This window comes from Antechinus flavipes, chromosome 4 (assembly GCF_016432865.1).
Source record: "Antechinus flavipes isolate AdamAnt ecotype Samford, QLD, Australia chromosome 4, AdamAnt_v2, whole genome shotgun sequence".
NCBI lineage: Eukaryota > Metazoa > Chordata > Mammalia > Dasyuromorphia > Dasyuridae > Antechinus > Antechinus flavipes.
This window is the reverse complement of record NC_067401.1, coordinates 403,316,667-403,336,576: the sequence shown is the minus strand read 5'-3', so window position 1 is coordinate 403,336,576 and position 19,910 is coordinate 403,316,667. Positions and strand designations below refer to the sequence as shown.

Here is a 19,910-nt window from a genome sequence, read left to right as displayed (position 1 = left end):
AAAATGAGATAATGTATGTGAAAGGACTTTGAAAAATTATGTCCTAGACAAAAAAAAATTGTCATTTCTTTAAAAAAAAGTAGAAAGAGGTTAAACAAGGTAAAGGTAATGCAAACATATTCTTTGGTGAAGCCTATGCAAAAGATATAAATATAAGAGACAAGTACAAACATTCTCCTTCATGTGAATAAATAGTTTGAAAATCAATGTCAACATACATCATATTCAGACCTAGTCAGTTGTCAGGCTCATTTCACTGCTGTTATTATTTAATAACTTTCAAAAAGCAAATCTGTAACTTTCCCATACATCCTATTATTCAACTACTTCTCAAAGAAGAAATTAAAGCACATACACACACACAAAAAGCCTCAGGCAGTTTTGCTTCTATCACTGAGTTCTCCAGAGATCTTATGATGTTCAGGTTACAACATTCTGATGCTATTCTATGATACACTGCAAAGGTGCAAAGTCTCTCTAGAATCAGATGAAATCCTGTTCTAGCTATATTACATTTTCTTATCCTTTCAAAGTGCCTGATATGAACTGACATAATCATAAATACACTTAGAAGTATGGCCTGATTTTGAAATTGGGGAGAGATATAGAACATAGGGAAGGAAGTTGCTTCAGATTTTGCTCAAGTATCTTTGACTGCAATAACTATAATCCCACTTGAATAATACAGATTTTTGGATTTTTACAATGAAGTCAGTACCTATGGATTTAGTAAAGGATGGGTTATATGACAAAGTTTGCAAGTTTTTGTACAGATGGTACAAGACCATTAGTTCAAGTAGAGATATTTACATCTGAAGTTTGCCTAGGTCATTATATTCACAAAGATTTTTACAGTTCTTGGCTTTTAGGTTAAGTGAACAAATGAAAAAAATATTTATCATGTGTTTACTATGTGATAGATATTAGTAAGTACTAGAAATATGAATTGTTGTTTTTGTTGTTTGTCCTTCATTCTCAAAGAAGATCAATGACATCAGGAAGGTAATAGCTTGATTTAAAAGTGAAGCAGATTTAAGAGAGACAGAACTGTACAAAGTGCTCAGCCTCGGTCTCTCTTCCAGGGGCAGAACATAGATCAGGACGACTGGAGATAACTCCAGAATCAATAGGAGACCTTGCCACTACAAAAAAGGCTGCTACAAACATTTTGCACATGTAGGTCCCTTTCACTCCATTAAGATCTCTTTGGAATACAGACCCTGTAGAAACACTGCTGGATCAAAAGATAGGCACAATTTGATAGCCCTTTGGACATAGTTCTATATTGCTCTACAAAATACTTGGATCAATTAAGACCTTACATTCTAATAGGGGAAGTTAACTTCTAAAAGGGAGCTGAAAGTCTGCAAGGAAATAGAAGGCAGCTGCCCAAGGGTTTAATGTGGGCAGAGAGACTGCAAAAACTGAAGAATGACTGGACTAGTTGTTGTTGTTCAGTTGTTTTTGAGTTGTTTTTGACTCTTCATGATCCCATTTGGAGTTTTCTTGGCAAACATACTGGACTGATTTGCAATTTCCTTTTCCAGCTGATTTTAGAAATCAGGAAACTAAGGTGAAGGTCACATAGTTAATACATGTTTGAGGCCAGATTTGAATTCAGGAAGATGAATCTTCCTGATTTCTAGCCAAGCATATCCTATCTACTTTGCTACCCATCTGAGCACATTCTCAAATTGGAATCTCCTTGAGTTCAAAATTTTCAGAGTTAGAGGACTCTTCCATGGTGAGAAAGCCTAGAGTCAGGAAGTCAGTTGGGAAGAGTAAAGGATGATTAGCTTGAGCATTTCCTCAAAATAGAGATTGCAATTCGCTTTCAGGCAAATTTCAGACAAATTATCAAGAGAGCTGTCTATCATATTCAAAAGAGGGGAGTGAAAGGAGGGAAGGAAAAAATGGAATCTTGTAAAAATGAATACTAAAAATTGTCTTGATATATAATTGGGAAATTACTATTTAAAAAAAAAAAGAAAGATTATTTTTATGTTTAGTATAAGTCTTGAAAGAAGCCTAAAGTTAGTATCATTCTAGTTACAAAGAAAAGGGCTTATGTGAGGATTTATCAGCATTTTCTTTTGAATCAAAGCATCATAAACCTAAAAGTGTAAGGGATTTTAGAGCTCCATGTGTTACTAAAAATATAAGACCAAAGAATCATAGGTCATAACCAGAAATGCAAAGTTAAAAAGGATAATAGAGGTCATTGAATCCAACCTCCTTATTTTGTAGTTATGAAAACTGAGGCAAAGGGTGATTTGTCTAATGTGATGTGTATCGTGAATGTCAGAATAATTATTCAAACTAATGTCCTATGATTCCAAATAAAACATTTTTACCTCGTCCAACTTCCCCATTTCACAGATAAGAAATTGAGGTTTAGGCTGTTTAAGTTACTTGCCTTAAGTCACAAATCCAATATACTTTCTTTTATAGTCTCTTGACTATTCATTTGCATCACCAGCCACTTCTGACAAATGTGCTTTGTTTTATCTAAAACAAAAAGCCTTATTACAAAATTTCTTACCACAAATGAAATACAAGAGTATGATTGAATTTGACATAAATGCATAACAGAATTATTCTCATTAAAAATCTCAAGGATCTTCTCTTTCTTCTTTTATTACTATTCTTCAGAATATACAAGTTGCCTTTTTGTGACTAAAACCACAATTCTTGTAAATATTTTTGAAACATTCTCCCTTTGAAATATCATGTGAATCTATCCCTGCAAATCTTTAAAATTGAGTCAATCCCACCACTGTTTTGCTCTGTATTTATTGTTGGACCCAAGCACTTTTCCTTTTCTTCAGTAATTTCTATATCTTCAAATAGCACGTGGTGAATTAAAATAATAGAGTCCAAATATATTAGTTTTGCTAAAGACCCAGACTAGTATAACAGTTATTTATGTCTTTTAAATGTATTTTCATATTCATGCTTCTCAAGAAAAATCACGATCTGTGTTTTCTTTTATAACATGGCTAATATGAGAATGCTTTGTATGACTTCACATTTCTAATCTGCATCAAATTGTTTGCCTACTCCAGTGAGAATGGAAAGAAGAGAAATAAGTTTTTTTTTTTTTAATAAAAATAATGTATTAATTTTTTATATGTAACTAAGGAAAAATTGAAAAAAAAAAGAGAAAGAAATGCATGCCTATTCCCATACCTAAAGACTACCATTTCTCTATTTACAGAAGGAAGAATAGTTCATTATTTTTCTTCTGAAATCAACATTGGTCACTCTATTGATCAGAGTCTTAAAGTTTTTCACCAGTGTTTTCTTTTACCATATTGTGTTTATTATGTATTGACTTTTAAAACCATAACTCAAATCTTTTGAAAAATGCTTGAAATATATAATCCAACAGAGTTTTTGTCATTTATCCCTGTTCTTATTTTGACAATGAAGACATATGAAAATATAGACTCTCTTTGTTTTGATTTTGTCAATATCTTTATATAATTTTTCTCCTTGGTTCTCTGTAGTAATAATTAGTATAAAAACTATGAGGTAATGGTCAAATGTTCTATTAAATTATATTTCCTGTTGCCTTCCAGAATACAAAAAGAAAGCATTTATTTCTTTACCTAAACTGCGAAAAAGCTATGTGATAAGCTGAAAAGAATAGAAGCTACTAATTTGCTTAGCAGATATTTTATGAGGATGATAATGAATGAATAAAGATTTATTATAAACCCTGAGCATACAAAGAAGAGCAAAAACAATCTCTGTCTTTAGATACTTTACAGCTTAATGAGGGAGATAACATAAATAGATGATAGATATATAAATAGATTAGGTAGACAGATAAATGAGAGAGAACATATATATATATGTGTGTGTGTGTGTGTGTGTGTGTGTATGTGTGTGTATGTGTATGTGTGTATACCCACATACACAAAGACATATATACAAATTGTATACAAATATAGATAAAATGGAAGATGATTTTACAGAGTGAGATTTTAGCAGTTGCGATTATAGCAGATCTATAAGAAAGGTCTTTTATAGAAGGTGTTGTTAAAGTTGAGTCTTAAAGAAAGCCAGTAATTCTAAGAGTCAAGTTAAAAAGGAAGAACATTCCAAGCATGGGCAACAACACCTAAAAAGACACAAAAAATAGGAGAGAGTATATTATATATCAGTAGCAGTCAGATTAGTCAGTGTGATATGAAGAGGAATGAAATACAAGTGTGTAAAGAGGAATAAAATGTAAGAAAATTAGAAAATTAAAGGTATGGCTGTGAAGAACTTTAAAAACCAAATGTGTGATTTTAAATTTCATCATTAGAAGCAAATGGAGTTTGTTAAGTAGGGAGATAACACAGGAAGATGTTTGCTTTAGGTCTTATCATATTGAAAGTAGTGTGGAAGGTAGAATAGAATGGGGAGAAATTTGAGGTAGAGAGACCAACCAATGCAAAGCCTCTTGCAATAAGCCCAAAAAGAGGTGTTATGGGTCTAAACTAAGATATTAACTAAATATATGGAAAGACAGGAACTTATGTGAGAAATATGGAGATAAGAATGGTAAGAATTGTTAACTGATTGTAAATTGAATAATGGACTGAAGGAATGTAAGAAAGATAAGTGTAATGACCGCATATTTAAAATCAGCCGGAGTCAGGAATTCAGGTTAAGGGAAAAATCTTCAATCTTTATTGAAGTGAAGAGGTGAAAAAAGATTGCGATAGCAATATGGGCAGCTGCGACAAGAAGCCAGCTAGCAGAGAGAGAGACCTGAGCTGAAAAGCCGTCGCAATCGCAAAATGCTCCCAGTCTCTCCTTCCCCTTCCTTTTCCACTCCCCTGCCTCCACCCACCAAAATCGTCATTTCCTATACAACACATCAGGACTTGCACAAAGAGTGGGCAGGGGTCGTTCTTTCTCCAAGCTTATATATTAATAGAGTATGGTCCAATTACTATTTAGCCTCATGTGCTTGGGACTTCAGTGCATCAACTCAAGCCTCAGCCCATTACAGATAAGAGCCTTGATAACTGAAAGAATGGTAGCACTTATAATACTAATTTATTTTTAATGGGGTTAGTTTGGAGATATAGATAATGAGTTCCATTTTGAACATATTGAATTTAAGAGGGGATTCTCCAAAAATGAACTGTGGTCTATGCTTGCATTTGGCTATAATGTCTTTATATTTTTTTATTGCATGTATACATTTTAAAATATCAACATAAAGCACAAGTTCCCCTACCTGTGCTCTATTGTTTATCATTTTATGAATTTCACTTTGAGAAAACCAATCATAAAGTTATCATTTGTCTACATAATCACTTGGATTTAAGAGTCAGCTAGATGATACAGCAGACAGAGCACCAGCCTTGAATTCAGGAGGATCTGAGTTCAAATTTGGCCTCAGACACCTAACACTTAATTATCTGTTGGGATACTGACTGGGAAAGTCGCTTAACCCCCATTGCCTTGTCAAAAAAAAAAAAAAAAAGTTTCCAAGAGTCAGAAGACATATATTTAAATCTTAATTGGACCAATTGCTAAGTGCATGATGTTAGTAAAGTAATTTAACAAATGTAAATCTCAATTTCTTCAAATATCCAACAGGAAAAAAAAAAAAGATTCACAATTTTCATGAGGGTCAGTGCAATCCTCAGTTTGCATGAATAGCACCATATATTATTATGAGATTTGAATTAGCTGCACTAAAACTGAAAAGCTTTCATTACATTTTATTTAAAATGCCTTAGGCATCTCTTGTTATGAATTAATTCTTAATCTTACATTGTGCTTATAACAATCTCTATTATATTTATTTGAATATAAAATAAGTAGATAAATGATACCATTATCTCAGTAACAAAGTCCTCAAATATGCCATCATTTGAAATATACAAATGAGGCCAAAATAATTTGTATTTGTATTATATGTCAATGCTTTGAATGTTCCATTCAATACAGACAAAGTTTGACCAATTCTTTCATGCCATATGCCAGAACTTGTCAACAATTTCAGAAACTGTTGTATAGATAAAACTTGAAATCTCAGATGCATATGTCATTTAGCAGTTTCAAAAGAAATCATTTCAGCATCATCGAATATACTTTATTGTAGTACACTTTCTTCTCAGCACTTGAACAGTTTATTTATCAATACTATACATGTAATGGGCTGAGGCTTGAGTTGATGCACTGAGGTCCCAAGCACATGAGGCTAAATAGTAATTGGACCATAATCTATTAATATATAAGCTTGGAGAAAGAATGGCCTCCACCCACTCTTTGTGCAAGTCCTGATGTGTTGCATAGGAAATGACGATTTTGGTGGGTGGAGGCAAGGGAGTGGAAAAGGAAGGGGAAGGAGGGACTACGTGCATTGCGATTGCGAGGGACGGCCCTTCAGCTCAGGTCTCTCTCTCTGCTAGCTGGCTTCCTGTCGCAGCTGCCCATATTGCTATAGCAATTTTTCTTGCCCATATTGCTGTCGCAATCTTTATTCACCTCTTCACTTCAATAAAGATTAAAGATTTTCCCCTTAACCTGAATTCCTGACTCCAGCTGATTTTAAATACGCGGTCATTACATATACAGAAACATTATGAAAACACATATATCATTATGATATAACAATCATCTAAGAAGAAAATGAAAAAAATATTCAGTATCTTTTGTTTTGCATATATGTATATATGTTTGAATATAAGTCTTCATAAGTTGTAGGGAGTGGTGGAAAGTATAATTTTTCCTGTCAGAAAGGACTAAAGAACCATGGAATGCAGAAACTTCTAAGACAAGAGAACCCATATTTTATACCCTAGAAGGAGAAGGAAAAAAAAAATATGGTAGACACAATTGTAAGCCAATGATAAAGAAGCTATCAAAAATTGGTAATAAAAATAATAAACACTTAGAAACTTATTTGATTCACTAACTTTGGTCATTCAGGCAGGAAGACCTAGGTTCAAAGTCATTCTCTACTACTCTGTCAGGAATATTTTTCTGTTGTCCTGAGCACATCATAGTCTATGTTATGTTATGTGTTATGTAAATAACTTTCTTGGACTAATTTACTCTTCTTAAGCCATAGGTTTTTTTTTTCCATGTTTCTCTATAGAAAAGGAATATAGATTAGGGTCTTATAATATAGTTCCTACATGTGATTATTGCTTTCTTTTTCCTTAAATAAATAATGCTAGATTAAGAAAGGAGTATCAAATGAACAGATGATATAGTATAGTGGATAATGCTCAAACAAGCATCAGAAAAACTCAGATTTAAATCCTGTCTTCACTGTTAGTAACTGAATCTGGGCAAACATTTCTATCACTCTCAATTATTCAATTACCCTTGAGAGTAATCAACTTCCCAGTTCCCCAGGTACACAAAGCAGGTGTCATATTCAAATCAAAACTCTCTCTAATTTCCCTATCTAATCTGTTGTCAAGCTTTATCAACTCAATCTTCTCAACAACTCTCTTATATGTTATTTTTTTTCCTTTCTTCTCACTCTACCACCCTTTTCCAGGCTCATATCATTTCAAAACTAGACCTTTATGTGGCATTTTGCTTGGTCTCTTTGTTTCAAATCTCTTAGTACTTTAGTTTATTCTCCCCCTTGGCTACCAAAGTTATCTTCCTGAAGCACATATTGAACCCTGTCATCCCCTTTACACAATAAACTTTCCTATTGGTTCAACCAGCAAATATACAAAATTTTTTGTCTTTGAAAGTTCTTCATAACTTAACTTCTTCCTACTTTTCCAAACTTTTTAAAATCTACTCCTTCTTCCCCCACCCTCCATATAAACACATTCTTTATTCATCTTGGTGGTAGAGTGAGTAAGAATGTTAGACTTGGAAGTGGGAAACCCTGAATACAATACCCCACTTTAGACACTAACTAACTATGTGATCCTAAGCAAATTACTTAACCTCTATCTGATTAGACCTGATTAGATGATTTGTTTGGTTTTGGCTTTCTTTGTCCTCACCATTTAATTCAGCACTTGGCATAAATGCTTAAAAATTCTGCTAACTGACTGACTGCTTGGGTAAGTCACTTAAGCACTCTGAGATATCATTTGTTCATCTGTTAAAGAATAAAGATAATAATAGCACCAACCAAATAGGATTGTTAAGATATAAAATAATTATATATTTAAAATGCTTTGCAAATCTTAAAGCAATGTATAAATGTTGGTTGTTAATATTGGTGATGTTAATAATGAGAAAAATAATAAAAACAATCTTCAAAATGTTTCAATAAACATTAGAAAAACATTAGAAATCATTACTTCTTTCATAAGAAAAAAATCACATCATTCTGTTGGGTTCAGATGTCCTATTTGCTTGTTTGATTAGTTATTGGTTTTTACTGATAAATCGCATAACTATTTATAGTGCCGTATTCCATGTTAGTCAAATGTATTAGTCAAATCATTGACTAATTCAAACAGCAAATAAGAAATTCACTTTGATGAAATACCATATAAATCAGGCTGTCTTTACTGTGCTGAAATAGCAATGTTCATAATCTTGGTCAATTCTGGCATGGAAATATGAAGTGTTAATAATATGGTCCTAAAAACCCAATTGTTGTCAAAAGTGACAAGGCAAGTTAGAAGGCAAAATTATGTTCTCACTGAAGGAAATGGTAAGTGAAGTTTTGTTAGGCACATAAGAAGCCAAACAGAATCAATTCAGCCTCATAGTGAATCTTAACAGACATCCAACACTAAACATCCAATCAGTATCTTTTTCAATTGTAGACAATTTTACCTGAGCCAACTTAACGTTCCTGTTATAGTTAGGTGTCAACAGGAGAAAGATGATGGCGTTACTTTAATAAAAGCATATATGCATTATGCATGCTACATTGAATACGGTCGTCTTTTGAAATCCATTCTTTGTCTCTTCCCAGCCAAGGAATTGTACCCTCTATTGACTATTCACTAGTCAATGAATGAACAATAGATCTGATTGCCAGCAGTTTGTCTAGTCTAACCATCTAAAGGATAAAAATAAGCAGACGTTGCTGGACTGATTATTTGCAATTCTAGCCATTGCTCGGCCATCAGCTGTTCTGACATTAAAAATACCTAATCAGCCATAATAATAGCCAATATAACCCTCCATGGATACATGTATTGGAAAGCTTCATTTTTTTTCTCAGATAAAAGAACTGATTTTTGTTCTCAAAAGTCTCAATTTTTATACAATGTGCTTTTTTCATATCTTATTTTAGTGGAAATAAGTTTATTCTTTGTATTATAATCCTTAGAGATTGTTAAATGTATTGAAATCTTTCCCAAAAAGAAATAAAGCAAAACGAGACATTATGTGAGTTAGAAGATAACTTGTTTCAAATATGTAGCTTAAGTTTTTTTTAAATGCCTTAGTTTAAAAATATTAAGCTCAAACCATAGTATCCTAGATCATAAAATGATGTTTGTTCACACTTGAGTATCTCCTAAAATTAATAAAGTTTCCTTTAAATAAATTCACATATCAAGGCATAAATTTTAAATTTTTGAAGCATTGTACATATATTATCTTATCCAATAGTCCAACAATTCTTTGAAGCAAATTCTATTATTGCTAATATTTTATAGCTGAGGATGACTGAGGTTCAGAAAAGTTAAGAAACTTGTTCCAAGTCTCACAGCCAATGTGTATCTGAAATAGCATATAAACCTGAATATTCCTGAATTCCAGTTCAGTAGTTTATCCTCTATGTCATACTGTTTTACACATATTATTAGAATATATATTAGATTCCACAGCCTCATTTAAGAAAATTAGAATATTGAAGTAGCAACTTTTCAGTGTTGCTATAATGAAAGATTTAAAAATTCACACTTATTGAACAAAGTAATGTGGATTTTAGATTTGTATATTTATTGCTTTTCATTTTCCACTTGGATGCACTCCTCTAGATTTCTCCATCATTCCTGCAAAAAAACAAAAACAAAAACAAAAACAAACAAACAAAAAAGCCTCATCACTCTGAATGAATACTTAAGCCTTGGAATCCATACCTTCTAAATACCCTCTGCTTCTGACCTTCCCTCCTACTGAGGAAAGTTGCTTCCAGAATCTATAGACTTATCAGAATTCAGGAGCAAAATAAAAATCAAGAGACCAGGCAGCGGATGACCTCGGTGGCTTCTATGTCTGACAAAGCTCTAACTTTTCCACAGTGTCTACTTTGTCCACCTGCATGAATTGTTGGAACAAATTGTTCTCATTAGCTTGAACCTTCCAGTGAAACGAAATCTTTATATGCTTGGGATAGACACTCTTATAGCTCAATGGAGGATTTGAAGCCTATTAGTTTTCCTCAAATTCATATAAATTCATATAGTATTTTATAAAGACCCTTCATTTAGGGTTAATCTGAAGAAAAGCTTTGTAAATCTATAAGTGTATGTATATGTGAGTTATTCTGCATATGTTCCTTATGTACACATATGCTTATACACATATATGTGAATTATTCTGCATGTCCCTTAGAGATATGATGTGTCAATTATAATTATCACCTTTTTTACACACAAAAAAACTGATGTCCAGAGATTGGTGATAGAGGTACTGACACAAGGGTGAAGTTGTCTCCTTGACCTCTGCTGAAGTCATCCCAGTGCTTCCCTCTTCTATAGGAGAATTATCTTCTCTCCTAACAAAACTTCCATCACATTCTCTGTCTCTTTGATCCACCTCTACCTACTGGATTTTTTTCCTTAAATGTCTTTTAAAAAACAACCATCAATTATCTCTTATTTCAAACAAACAAGTATGCATACTCACAAGTAAAAAAAAAAATTGCCTAGACTTTGCCATATTTTCAAGCAATCAATCATCTGATATTTATCCTGCTTTTTATAGCTAAACTTCTAGATACTTAATTAACTCTGCTTCCATTTCATTATGTCCTGCTCATTTACTATACCTTTCTTTCTCTTTCTTTCTTTCTTTCTTTCTTTCTTTCTTTCTTTCTTTCTTTCTTTCTTTCTTTCTTTCTTTCTTTCTTCCTTCCTTCCTTCCTTCCTTCTTCCTTCCTTCCTTCTTCCTTCCTTCCTTCCTTTCTTTCTTTCTTTCTTTTCTTTCTTTCTTTCTTTCTTTCTTTCTTTCTTTCTTTCTTTCTTTCTTTTTTTTTTTTTCTTTCTTTCTTTTTTTTGGTAATCTGGCTTCTGACCACACCATGTTTTTTTTAAGAGTAATGAATTGTTGGATCTAATGACATTATATCTCTCTTCATCCTCCTTGACCTTTCTGCAGCTTTAACACTGTAACCACCTTCATTGCCTCCTAGACAATTATTTCAGGGAAACAGTTTTCTTGAATCTTGCCTTACTTTTCTTATCATTTTCTCAATCTCCTTTGCTGGTTCATCATACAAATCTTGTCCCCAATTAATCAACTAGCATTAGTTGTTTACTACATGCTAAGGAATATTCTGTTAGAGATGTAAAAATAGCTGTCTACCAGTCCCCAACCCTTCCTACACCCCCTAAAAAAGGTTTGTAATCTCAAGGTTTCATGGTTTGCTTGAGTGCCTTTCTATTTCTCTGTTCGTGGCCTTTCTTACACTCTCTCCCTTCAAGATATCACTTGTTCCCATATATTTAAAATCATCTAATTGTAGATGTCACTGAATCTATACACATCCCAAAATCTCTCTCCTTACTCCGACACATTTCTACTTGCTCCACCTAATTATATAATTAGAAGTTAAAAATCAATATATGCAAAAAATAGTTTAAATTTCTTCCTAACTCTTTTTCCTCCTCCACACTTTTCTGTTTCTTTTATAGTGAATCATCATTCATTTTCCCACAGGATCAAAATTTCAGCATTGTCTCCCTCACTCCTGCTCCCCATATCTTGGCAACTCTTCCTTCACAGTATCTTCACAAGCCCTATCTTCTCTCTTCTCACTTGGCCAAGTCCCCATTATCACTTATAAGAATGGTTTAAAATAGCCTCATAATTAGTTTCACTGGCTCTAGTCTCTCTTTCTGCAATCTTTTCTTTACATATCTGCCAAAATAATCTTCCTAAGATATGACTGTCACTGCATTGCTCAAAACACTTCTGTCAGAGATATGTCTAGACACACCCTAATGTCTCAAAAAAAAAAAAAAGTGGCTTTGCATTGTAATTTAATCTCATAATATTACATTTTAGTTTTAAGGCACCTATGTCCTATTTTGCATAGAGATTCAGATTCAGATTAATTATTAGGCTATTGAAATATCTTACTGATGAGTCTGATTCCCTCAAGTGTCTTCCCCCCTCCAGTCTATCCTTCATTCGGCCACAGAAGTGATTTTCTTTCATTTGTGTCTGATCAGTCCACCTCATACCCCACTCAATAAATTCCAGTGGCTACCTATCACTTCCAGGATCAAATACAAAACACTGTTTCACTTTCAAAGCCCTATCTAATCTCCTCCTACCTGTCTAGAGTTTTTATACCTTGCTCTCTACCATGTGGTCTTCTATCCAGAGACACTGGTTATTCCTCAAACAAGACAATCTCTCAACCTTAGTCATTTTCTCTGGTTATCTCCATGGGTGAAATTTCCTTCCTCCTCATCTCCACCTATGGGCTTCCCTAGCTTCTTTTAAGTCCCAAATAAAAGTGCATATTTTATTGGAAACCTTTCTCAATCCCTCCTTTTTTCTGTATCTCTAGGTTTTTCTTATCTTGCCAGGTGATCTTCAGAATCTTCCTAAGACAATTCAAATAAAAGAGATTCAGTTACCTGGCATAACATTGGTGTATTATCCAGACTTCATAGATACACAAAAAATGATTTCAGCATAATGTCTTTATAGACCTTCAATTTGGTAGGTAATCTAATACTTCTCCTCTACCACACTTTGATTCAAAAGCTTCCAAACACTGAGCAAGCTCTGGAAATTTGTGTGTCTATCTTATTATCAATGTGGACATCCCTGGAAATATATTGCCAGGGTAAATGACCTTATCCACAGCATTAAAACTTTGCCATTTACTGTAACTGAAGATTCCACATATGGATGGTATGGTGTTAACTGATGGAGGACCCCAGACATTGAGGACTTTTCTTAAAATAAACTGCCAAGCATTCTAATTCAACTGCAAGGAGCACAACTCCACTGGGCAGATCACATCATTCGAATGCTAAATTTACACTTTCCAAAAAAATTATCTTATGGAGAACTCACACAGGGCAAATGCTGACAAGGCTATCAGGAAAAGGTATACAATGACACTGTCTTTTAAGAATTTTAGATTGTATGACATGGGAAATACTGGCACAGGATCGCCCAGCCTGGTGTGCCCTCATCAAAGAAGGTGCTGTGCTATGAGCAAAGCAGAATTGAATTAGCCCAAAGAAAATGCAAAATACACAAAATTAGAGAAGCTATCTGAATTGCTTATATGGATAATTTGTGGCTGACTTGTGCCAGAATATTCCCAGATTGTATTGTTCTAATTAAATATACTCAGATGCATTGCAACTTGACATTGATACAGTGATGTTATTTTGATCTTTTTCAAAAATGGAGGACAACCTTGCTAGCTTTTTTCTATATTGGTTTGTCTGCTACGTCCTCCAATGATTTGCAAGTTTTTTGAGTAAGACTATGTTTTGTCACTTTTTATATCACCAGTACTTAGAAAAGTGACTAACATATATAGTAGGTACTTAATAAATATTTCTTGATTCATTGATTAAAATCACATATTTCCTCCCAAATTACTTAGTTTCTCCATCTTTTCAGCAATTATATCCAGTTCTAGCTCTATCACATCCTCTTATGGGCATCTGCAGTTATGAAAGACATTGTTGTAAAAAAAAAAGTTTAATGTTCTCAAAAATGTTGTTTAATTAACTTAAAATTATAGAATACATATATTCAATGCAATGCTTTTAGGAAGAGGTGCATAGTGAATAAAATTAGAGAGAGAGAGAGAAGAAGAAGAAGAAGAAGAAGAAGAAGAAGAAGGAGGAGGAGGAGGAGGAGGAGGAGGAGGAGGAGGAGGAGGAGGAGGAGGAGAGGAGGAGGAGGAGGAGGAGGAGGAGGAGGAGGAGGAGGAGGAGGAGGAGGAGGAGGAGGAGGAGGGAGGAAAGGAGAGAGAGAAATGAGAGAAAGAGAAACCTCTCCTCCATGCCTTCTGGCATCCCTAACCTCCTGCTATTCTTACTACTATCCAGGAAAGAGTGAATAACTTGAGGTGCTAAACATAGAATTATGGGATCTGAATTCAAATTTGTGGTAACATAATACTTTGAACAAATATCCTTTCCCTAATCCAAAAGAAAAAAAAAAGCTACATAAGGTCTTTTCTAGCTGCTCTTCTATGATCCTATGAATCTATGATAATTACCAAGCATTAACATTGTCCATAGAAAGTGTTCAATGAATTCTTCTTGACTCACTGTTTGAATGTCAAGGAATAAATTACTTATTTCAATAATATATTTTTAAATTAATGTTTGTGGGTATTCCTATACAAACCCTTAGTAACTTAGAAAATGACTATTTAGAGTTATGATTAAAAAATTCAACATACTGTCAATAACTTGTTGGTCAAATCCATTACTAGACCTAAGCTTTTCTAAATTAGTAGGACAAGAAAGTGTTTTTAGTCCCTATCAGGATAGTAGGACAAACAGAAAGATAAAGTTTCAGAGTATTTGATTATTGTGTGTCAGGATAGGGCAACTAGGTGGTGCAGTGGATAGAGTACTATGTCTGAAAGATTCATCTTCCTAAGTTTGAGTGTAGTTTCAAACACTTAATAGCTGTATGACTTTGGACAGATCATTTAATCCTGTTGCAGTTTCCTCATATGTAAAGTTATCTGGAGAAGAAAATGACAAACCATTCCAATATCTTTGCCAAGAAAACCCAAAATGGAATAATTTCTTTGATAAAAACCTTATTTCCCAAATATGAAGAGAACTGAATGAAATTTATAAAATTTATAAAAACAAGAGCCATTCCTTAATTGATAAATGATCAAGGGATAATTAGCAGGCAGTTTTCAGAAAAGAAAACCCAGCTATTTATAATCATATGAAAAAATGCTCTAGATAACTATTCATTAGAGAAATGCAAACTGAAACAACTCTGAAGTACTACCTCACATCTATCAGAAATGACAAATGCTGGAGGGAATGAGGGAAACTAGGAAAAGTAATAAACTATTGGTGGAGTTATGAATTTGTTCAAAAAATTTGAACAATTTGGACCTACCAACCAAAGGACTACAAAACTGTATATGCTCATTGTCTCAGCTATGACATTTCTAGGTCTGTACCTGAGAGTTCAAAAAAGAAAAAAAAAAAAAAAAAAAAGGAAAAGGACCTCTATGTCCAAAATTTTTTATAGTAGCTATTTTTGTGATGGCAAATAGTTGGAAATTGGAGGGATGGTATTTATTTCAACACTTGTGGAATAAGTTGGAGCATGTGATTTTGATGAAGTACTATTGTGCTATAAGAAATGATGAGGAGAAATGGTGGCCGAAAAAACAAAAATAGCCTTTTGCAAAGTGATGAAATGTGAAGTGAAAAGAATCAAAAGATCTTTGTACACAGTAACAGCAATGTTAAAATGACTTGTCTATTCTGATCAATACAATGATCCAAGACAATCCAAAGGATTCATGATGAAAAAAATGCAATCAACTTCCAGAAAGATAACTGATAAACTGTGCAAATTGAAGCATAATTTTATCATTTTATATATTTGTTTTTACTTTTTTAATAATACAGATAATATGGAAACATTTTTTCAATATTTCACATGTACAACATTTCAATATTCACATGTCCAAATTTTTTTTATTATTTTCCTTACCTCATTGATGTATGCGACAAGGCAGGAAGAAAAAATATTTAGAATGTAAAATTTAAAAAGAAAAGAACACTAATAATATTTTTAGAATCAAAATAAAATTAATTTCAGGAAAAAATCATGGAAGAGGGAAAGTCCTATATAGTCAAAATCTACTTCACACCATTGTCTGCTGTTTTATACAAATATATTTAACTTCATTCTCAGATGAAGAAATTGAGGTTAAGGTAGTTATATGATTTTTACAAGGTCAATAGCAAGTAGTAGAGCTAAAATTTAAATCTATATCTCATTCTCACTGTTAATTATTCTACATAACAATTACCCTTCTAATTATATAAAGATCACACCTAAACTTGACATTGCTTCTAATACTCTTCAAGTGTTTAAATGATAATTTTGGTGCTATATCTTACTTTCCTGTGTCTATTAGTAGTTCACAGAAAATCAGGTTAGTGCTTACTTTACTATGATGTAATAAGATAAAGGAGGCCTAAGTATTCTTTCTTTTTTTAATCTATAAATGGATTTCTCATCACACCAAAAAAGTTGAAAACAGATTTTGACACTTTATAATAAAAAATACAAATCCTCATATAGATTTCCATGAGGTTTTTAAGCCTAAATAACTTTATATTATAATAACTGATACAACACAAATGTCCATAGCATAAAAACACTAGACTATTACCAAAACATTAAATTTTACTTGTTTATAAAAACTTTCAATGTGACAAAAATAATGAACTTATTAGAAGAAAAGAAAGCTAGTTTCATTTCTATCCTGTCATTTATATTATTTCAATTGAAATATATTTTTCTATTTTTTCTCAGTGAAAAACTGTTATTCTTAATTTATGATTATTAAACAAGATGCCTAAAGGAAATGATGATTCATTACTTAAGTTGGTTAAAGATTGAATGAATTAACCACTAAGGAATACATTGCATAAAACCGTTCTGTGTGTCTCAATGACCTTGTAGAAAGTAATCATCACTGATTTCTGTGAATTGAATAAATCTGTGCTTTTCTTCAATCTAACACTAAATGTGTGCAATTGTAAAGGTGGATCAAAATAAAATTGTAGGTAAGGCATTTGATATTTTATTCCAGTGATTTTAATTAATTTAATTAAATTAAAAAATAGTTTAATGTCATTCTTGGCTCAGTCCCTCTGAGATATGATAGATAGGTTTTTGTTTTCTGTAGTTTTCAATCTGAGTTCAACTATTCATATTCATTTTGGGAACACCAAATTGCCATAAGTATTCCTTACCATCATCACCATCCCCCTAGTTGTTCTTTAGGTAGCATCATCTCTTGGAAAGTAAATTCCTTAAGGGAGGAATTACAGTTATTTTTTTTTTTATGTTTGTGTTCCCAATACCATGTATTTAGTAATATTTTGTAAATGATTTATCTTGTTGAATGATTTATCATTACCATTATGAATAAAAAAAGTCTTCTTGTTCTTTTATTTTCATTAAAGACATTCTAGTTTCATTTGTACATCATTCTCATAAAAGTTTAGGGATGAGGAAATAGATATGTTTTATACATAACAGATCTAATTATCTTTAGACAAAAATTGATGATTTCCAATACATTACACTAAACTTTCTGGTTGTTTTGTTTGTAAAAATGCCATGTCCAATGCTTTTAGACTTTCTTCTTAAAAGAAAGAATTTATGATATGCAGGGAAAGCAGATCTGAATAATCAACTATTCTACTTTTGAACTCCTTTGTTTCTTAATTTTTAGTGATTTTTTCCAAAGACTTTTTTACTTTTTTACATTTTCTCCTATGTGTTTGCAATTAAGTAAAGAGGCAAAACGAAGATAACTTGGATTGGCTAAAAATGGCAATACTATCTTGAACATAACTACAGCTAGACAATGAATTGGGTTCAGAATTGAAAGGAGGCAGGGAAATTCCCTGGATTGCCTTTGGGAATCTGTGGAGTTTTTAATCACATTAACTTTCCTATATCAAAGGCTCATATTTCGAAAATTAATATTCTTCCCAAAATAATAGGGTGAAGCAATGTAAAAGATACTGCCAAAAAGGTAAATGATCAGAAAAGAAAGTAAACTGGTTGTTTAACAAGAGTGAATGATAACTGGTATCAACTGATTTTAATACAATGTCAAATGATTTTAGAGAGTGCCCTCATTATTCTGTGTGGACATTCTGTGAAGTGACCAATCATTAATAGCTTACTATGTGCAAGGTACAGTACTAAACATTAGAGATACCAATATTTAAAAATGTAAAAGTTTGTAAAATTATTTGGCATAAAAATGCTACAAGTGATTTGTGTCCACTTGTCACTAAATTAGAACAGAAAGCAAGTTGCTAGCATCTTGATACCAGGATAACTTACATTTTAATGCAGATTTTTAATTTCTCTGATCTTCTAAATAGATTTTGAAATAGCTGCCTTAAGAAAACCATGAAATTATTGAAACATTGACAATAACTTGAATATTCATATCAAAGTGTCTTTCCTCATAAATATTCATGAACTAATGGACAATCTAAACTATCTGCCAGGAAATGTCCAAATTTGAATAGGCTAATCATAGAATTGTTTCTTTGTACTTAAAGCATGAATATTCTGATTCAATGAAGAATTATCACATGAAAAAGGTAATTTGGACTACAAATGCTAATTCCCTAAACATGAAACCTATCTTTTCTTTGTATTTAAACTTTTACACTAGAATAAAAAAAGAAATTATAGTGAGAGAATGTACTAAGTTTGGAGATATCAGCTTTGAACTAGTGTGCAGCTTAGTAAATAAATGTTGCTTAAAGTTTGCTAATAAAAAAAAGTTAATTTTCTCTTGTTGAAAAGTAAGACTGTATATAGAAATGCTTGAATGTAATAGAAATGAAAGTTTTCATATAACCCAAAACATTACATCTTCTATTCATCATATAAAATTTAGCAATTTCTTACATCATTGTAAGGGAAAACTGTGCTTAAAGTGGACATTATTCAGGACAGATGGCAGTAGGAGCCAGTACTATCAGATAAATAAAAGTTCTTGCTGGAAATATTTCTTGTATAAAGGAAGGTGTACATTACCGATGGGACCATTGGTCCTTGGTAACTAGATGGGCATTGGCAAAAAGAGAGCCTGAATTACAATCCAAGGTTCTTCCTAAGGCAAGCAGGAAGAAGCAGAAAGATTATCTTTTTAAGTGAATCTTTTGTTCGTAATAGTTCGCCTTTTGTTCCTTGTCCAATCCCTCACATGACAAAATCATCATGATCCCACAATTTACTGTATCCAATCAGAAAATCAAGTTATGATGTTAACCTCGGGGGTTATTTTCCTTCTATAAAAGAACCACTGGCAGTCCTCCCCCCCTCCAACACCTCATTAAACTCTCTCTCTTTTTTTTTCTAATGAATTTAACCTACCTTATGTGATCTTGGGTTCAGTGGGAACCACCGGCATAATGGCAGCAAATTCATTAGAGCTTAATTACATAATAGCATCTACCCCTTGTTAAGGAAGGGTTCTGATAAGGAACTTAGCTTATGTCTTTCCCCTTGTTAATGGCTAACTTTTTGGAACTTAGAATGCCGGTCAATGACATAATAATAAAATCTTTGCCTTTTGACTTGAAAAAGGTCTAAGACTACAAATTCTTTTGAGAAACCCCATGATACTGTCCCAAGACTCCAATATACTTTGGGGATCCAAAGCTCTCACTCTCTAATACTTGGTGGACCAGAGACAGAGCGTCCTAAAACCCAATACATTTTGGGGGCTTCAGTACTTCTGTACCCCTGTATCCAATAACTACCAATTTTCTTTTTTGACTCATTTGAAAAGAAAACTTTTAAAAAATTAAATCTCTATCATTTGCATACCAAATTTCCATGTGTTAAACATTACTTTTGAAATGGACAAAGGACTGGCCTCCCCTCCCCTCCCTCAGTCTTAGCTTAAAGGGCCCAGAGAAGGGTCTGCTCAGCTAGATTAGGGGACTTCTTTTGCACTTCAAAGGGCCAGATCAACAATGCTCCAAGGATATCTGTTT

The 19,910-nt window shown here is 32.9% G+C and overlaps 1 long non-coding RNA gene across 1 annotated transcript in view; it reads right to left on the bottom strand.

The window, feature by feature from the left end:
- The window catches only part of LOC127562788 (uncharacterized), a 43,114-nt gene extending 23,726 nt beyond the window's left edge, over positions 1 to 19,388 (bottom strand). Inside the window, exon 1 of the long non-coding RNA XR_007953819.1 lies at positions 19,285 to 19,388. This is a non-coding gene — a long non-coding RNA (uncharacterized LOC127562788). The remainder of the gene's footprint in view (positions 1 to 19,284) is intronic.
- Positions 19,389 to 19,910: the final 522 nt, after the last annotated feature.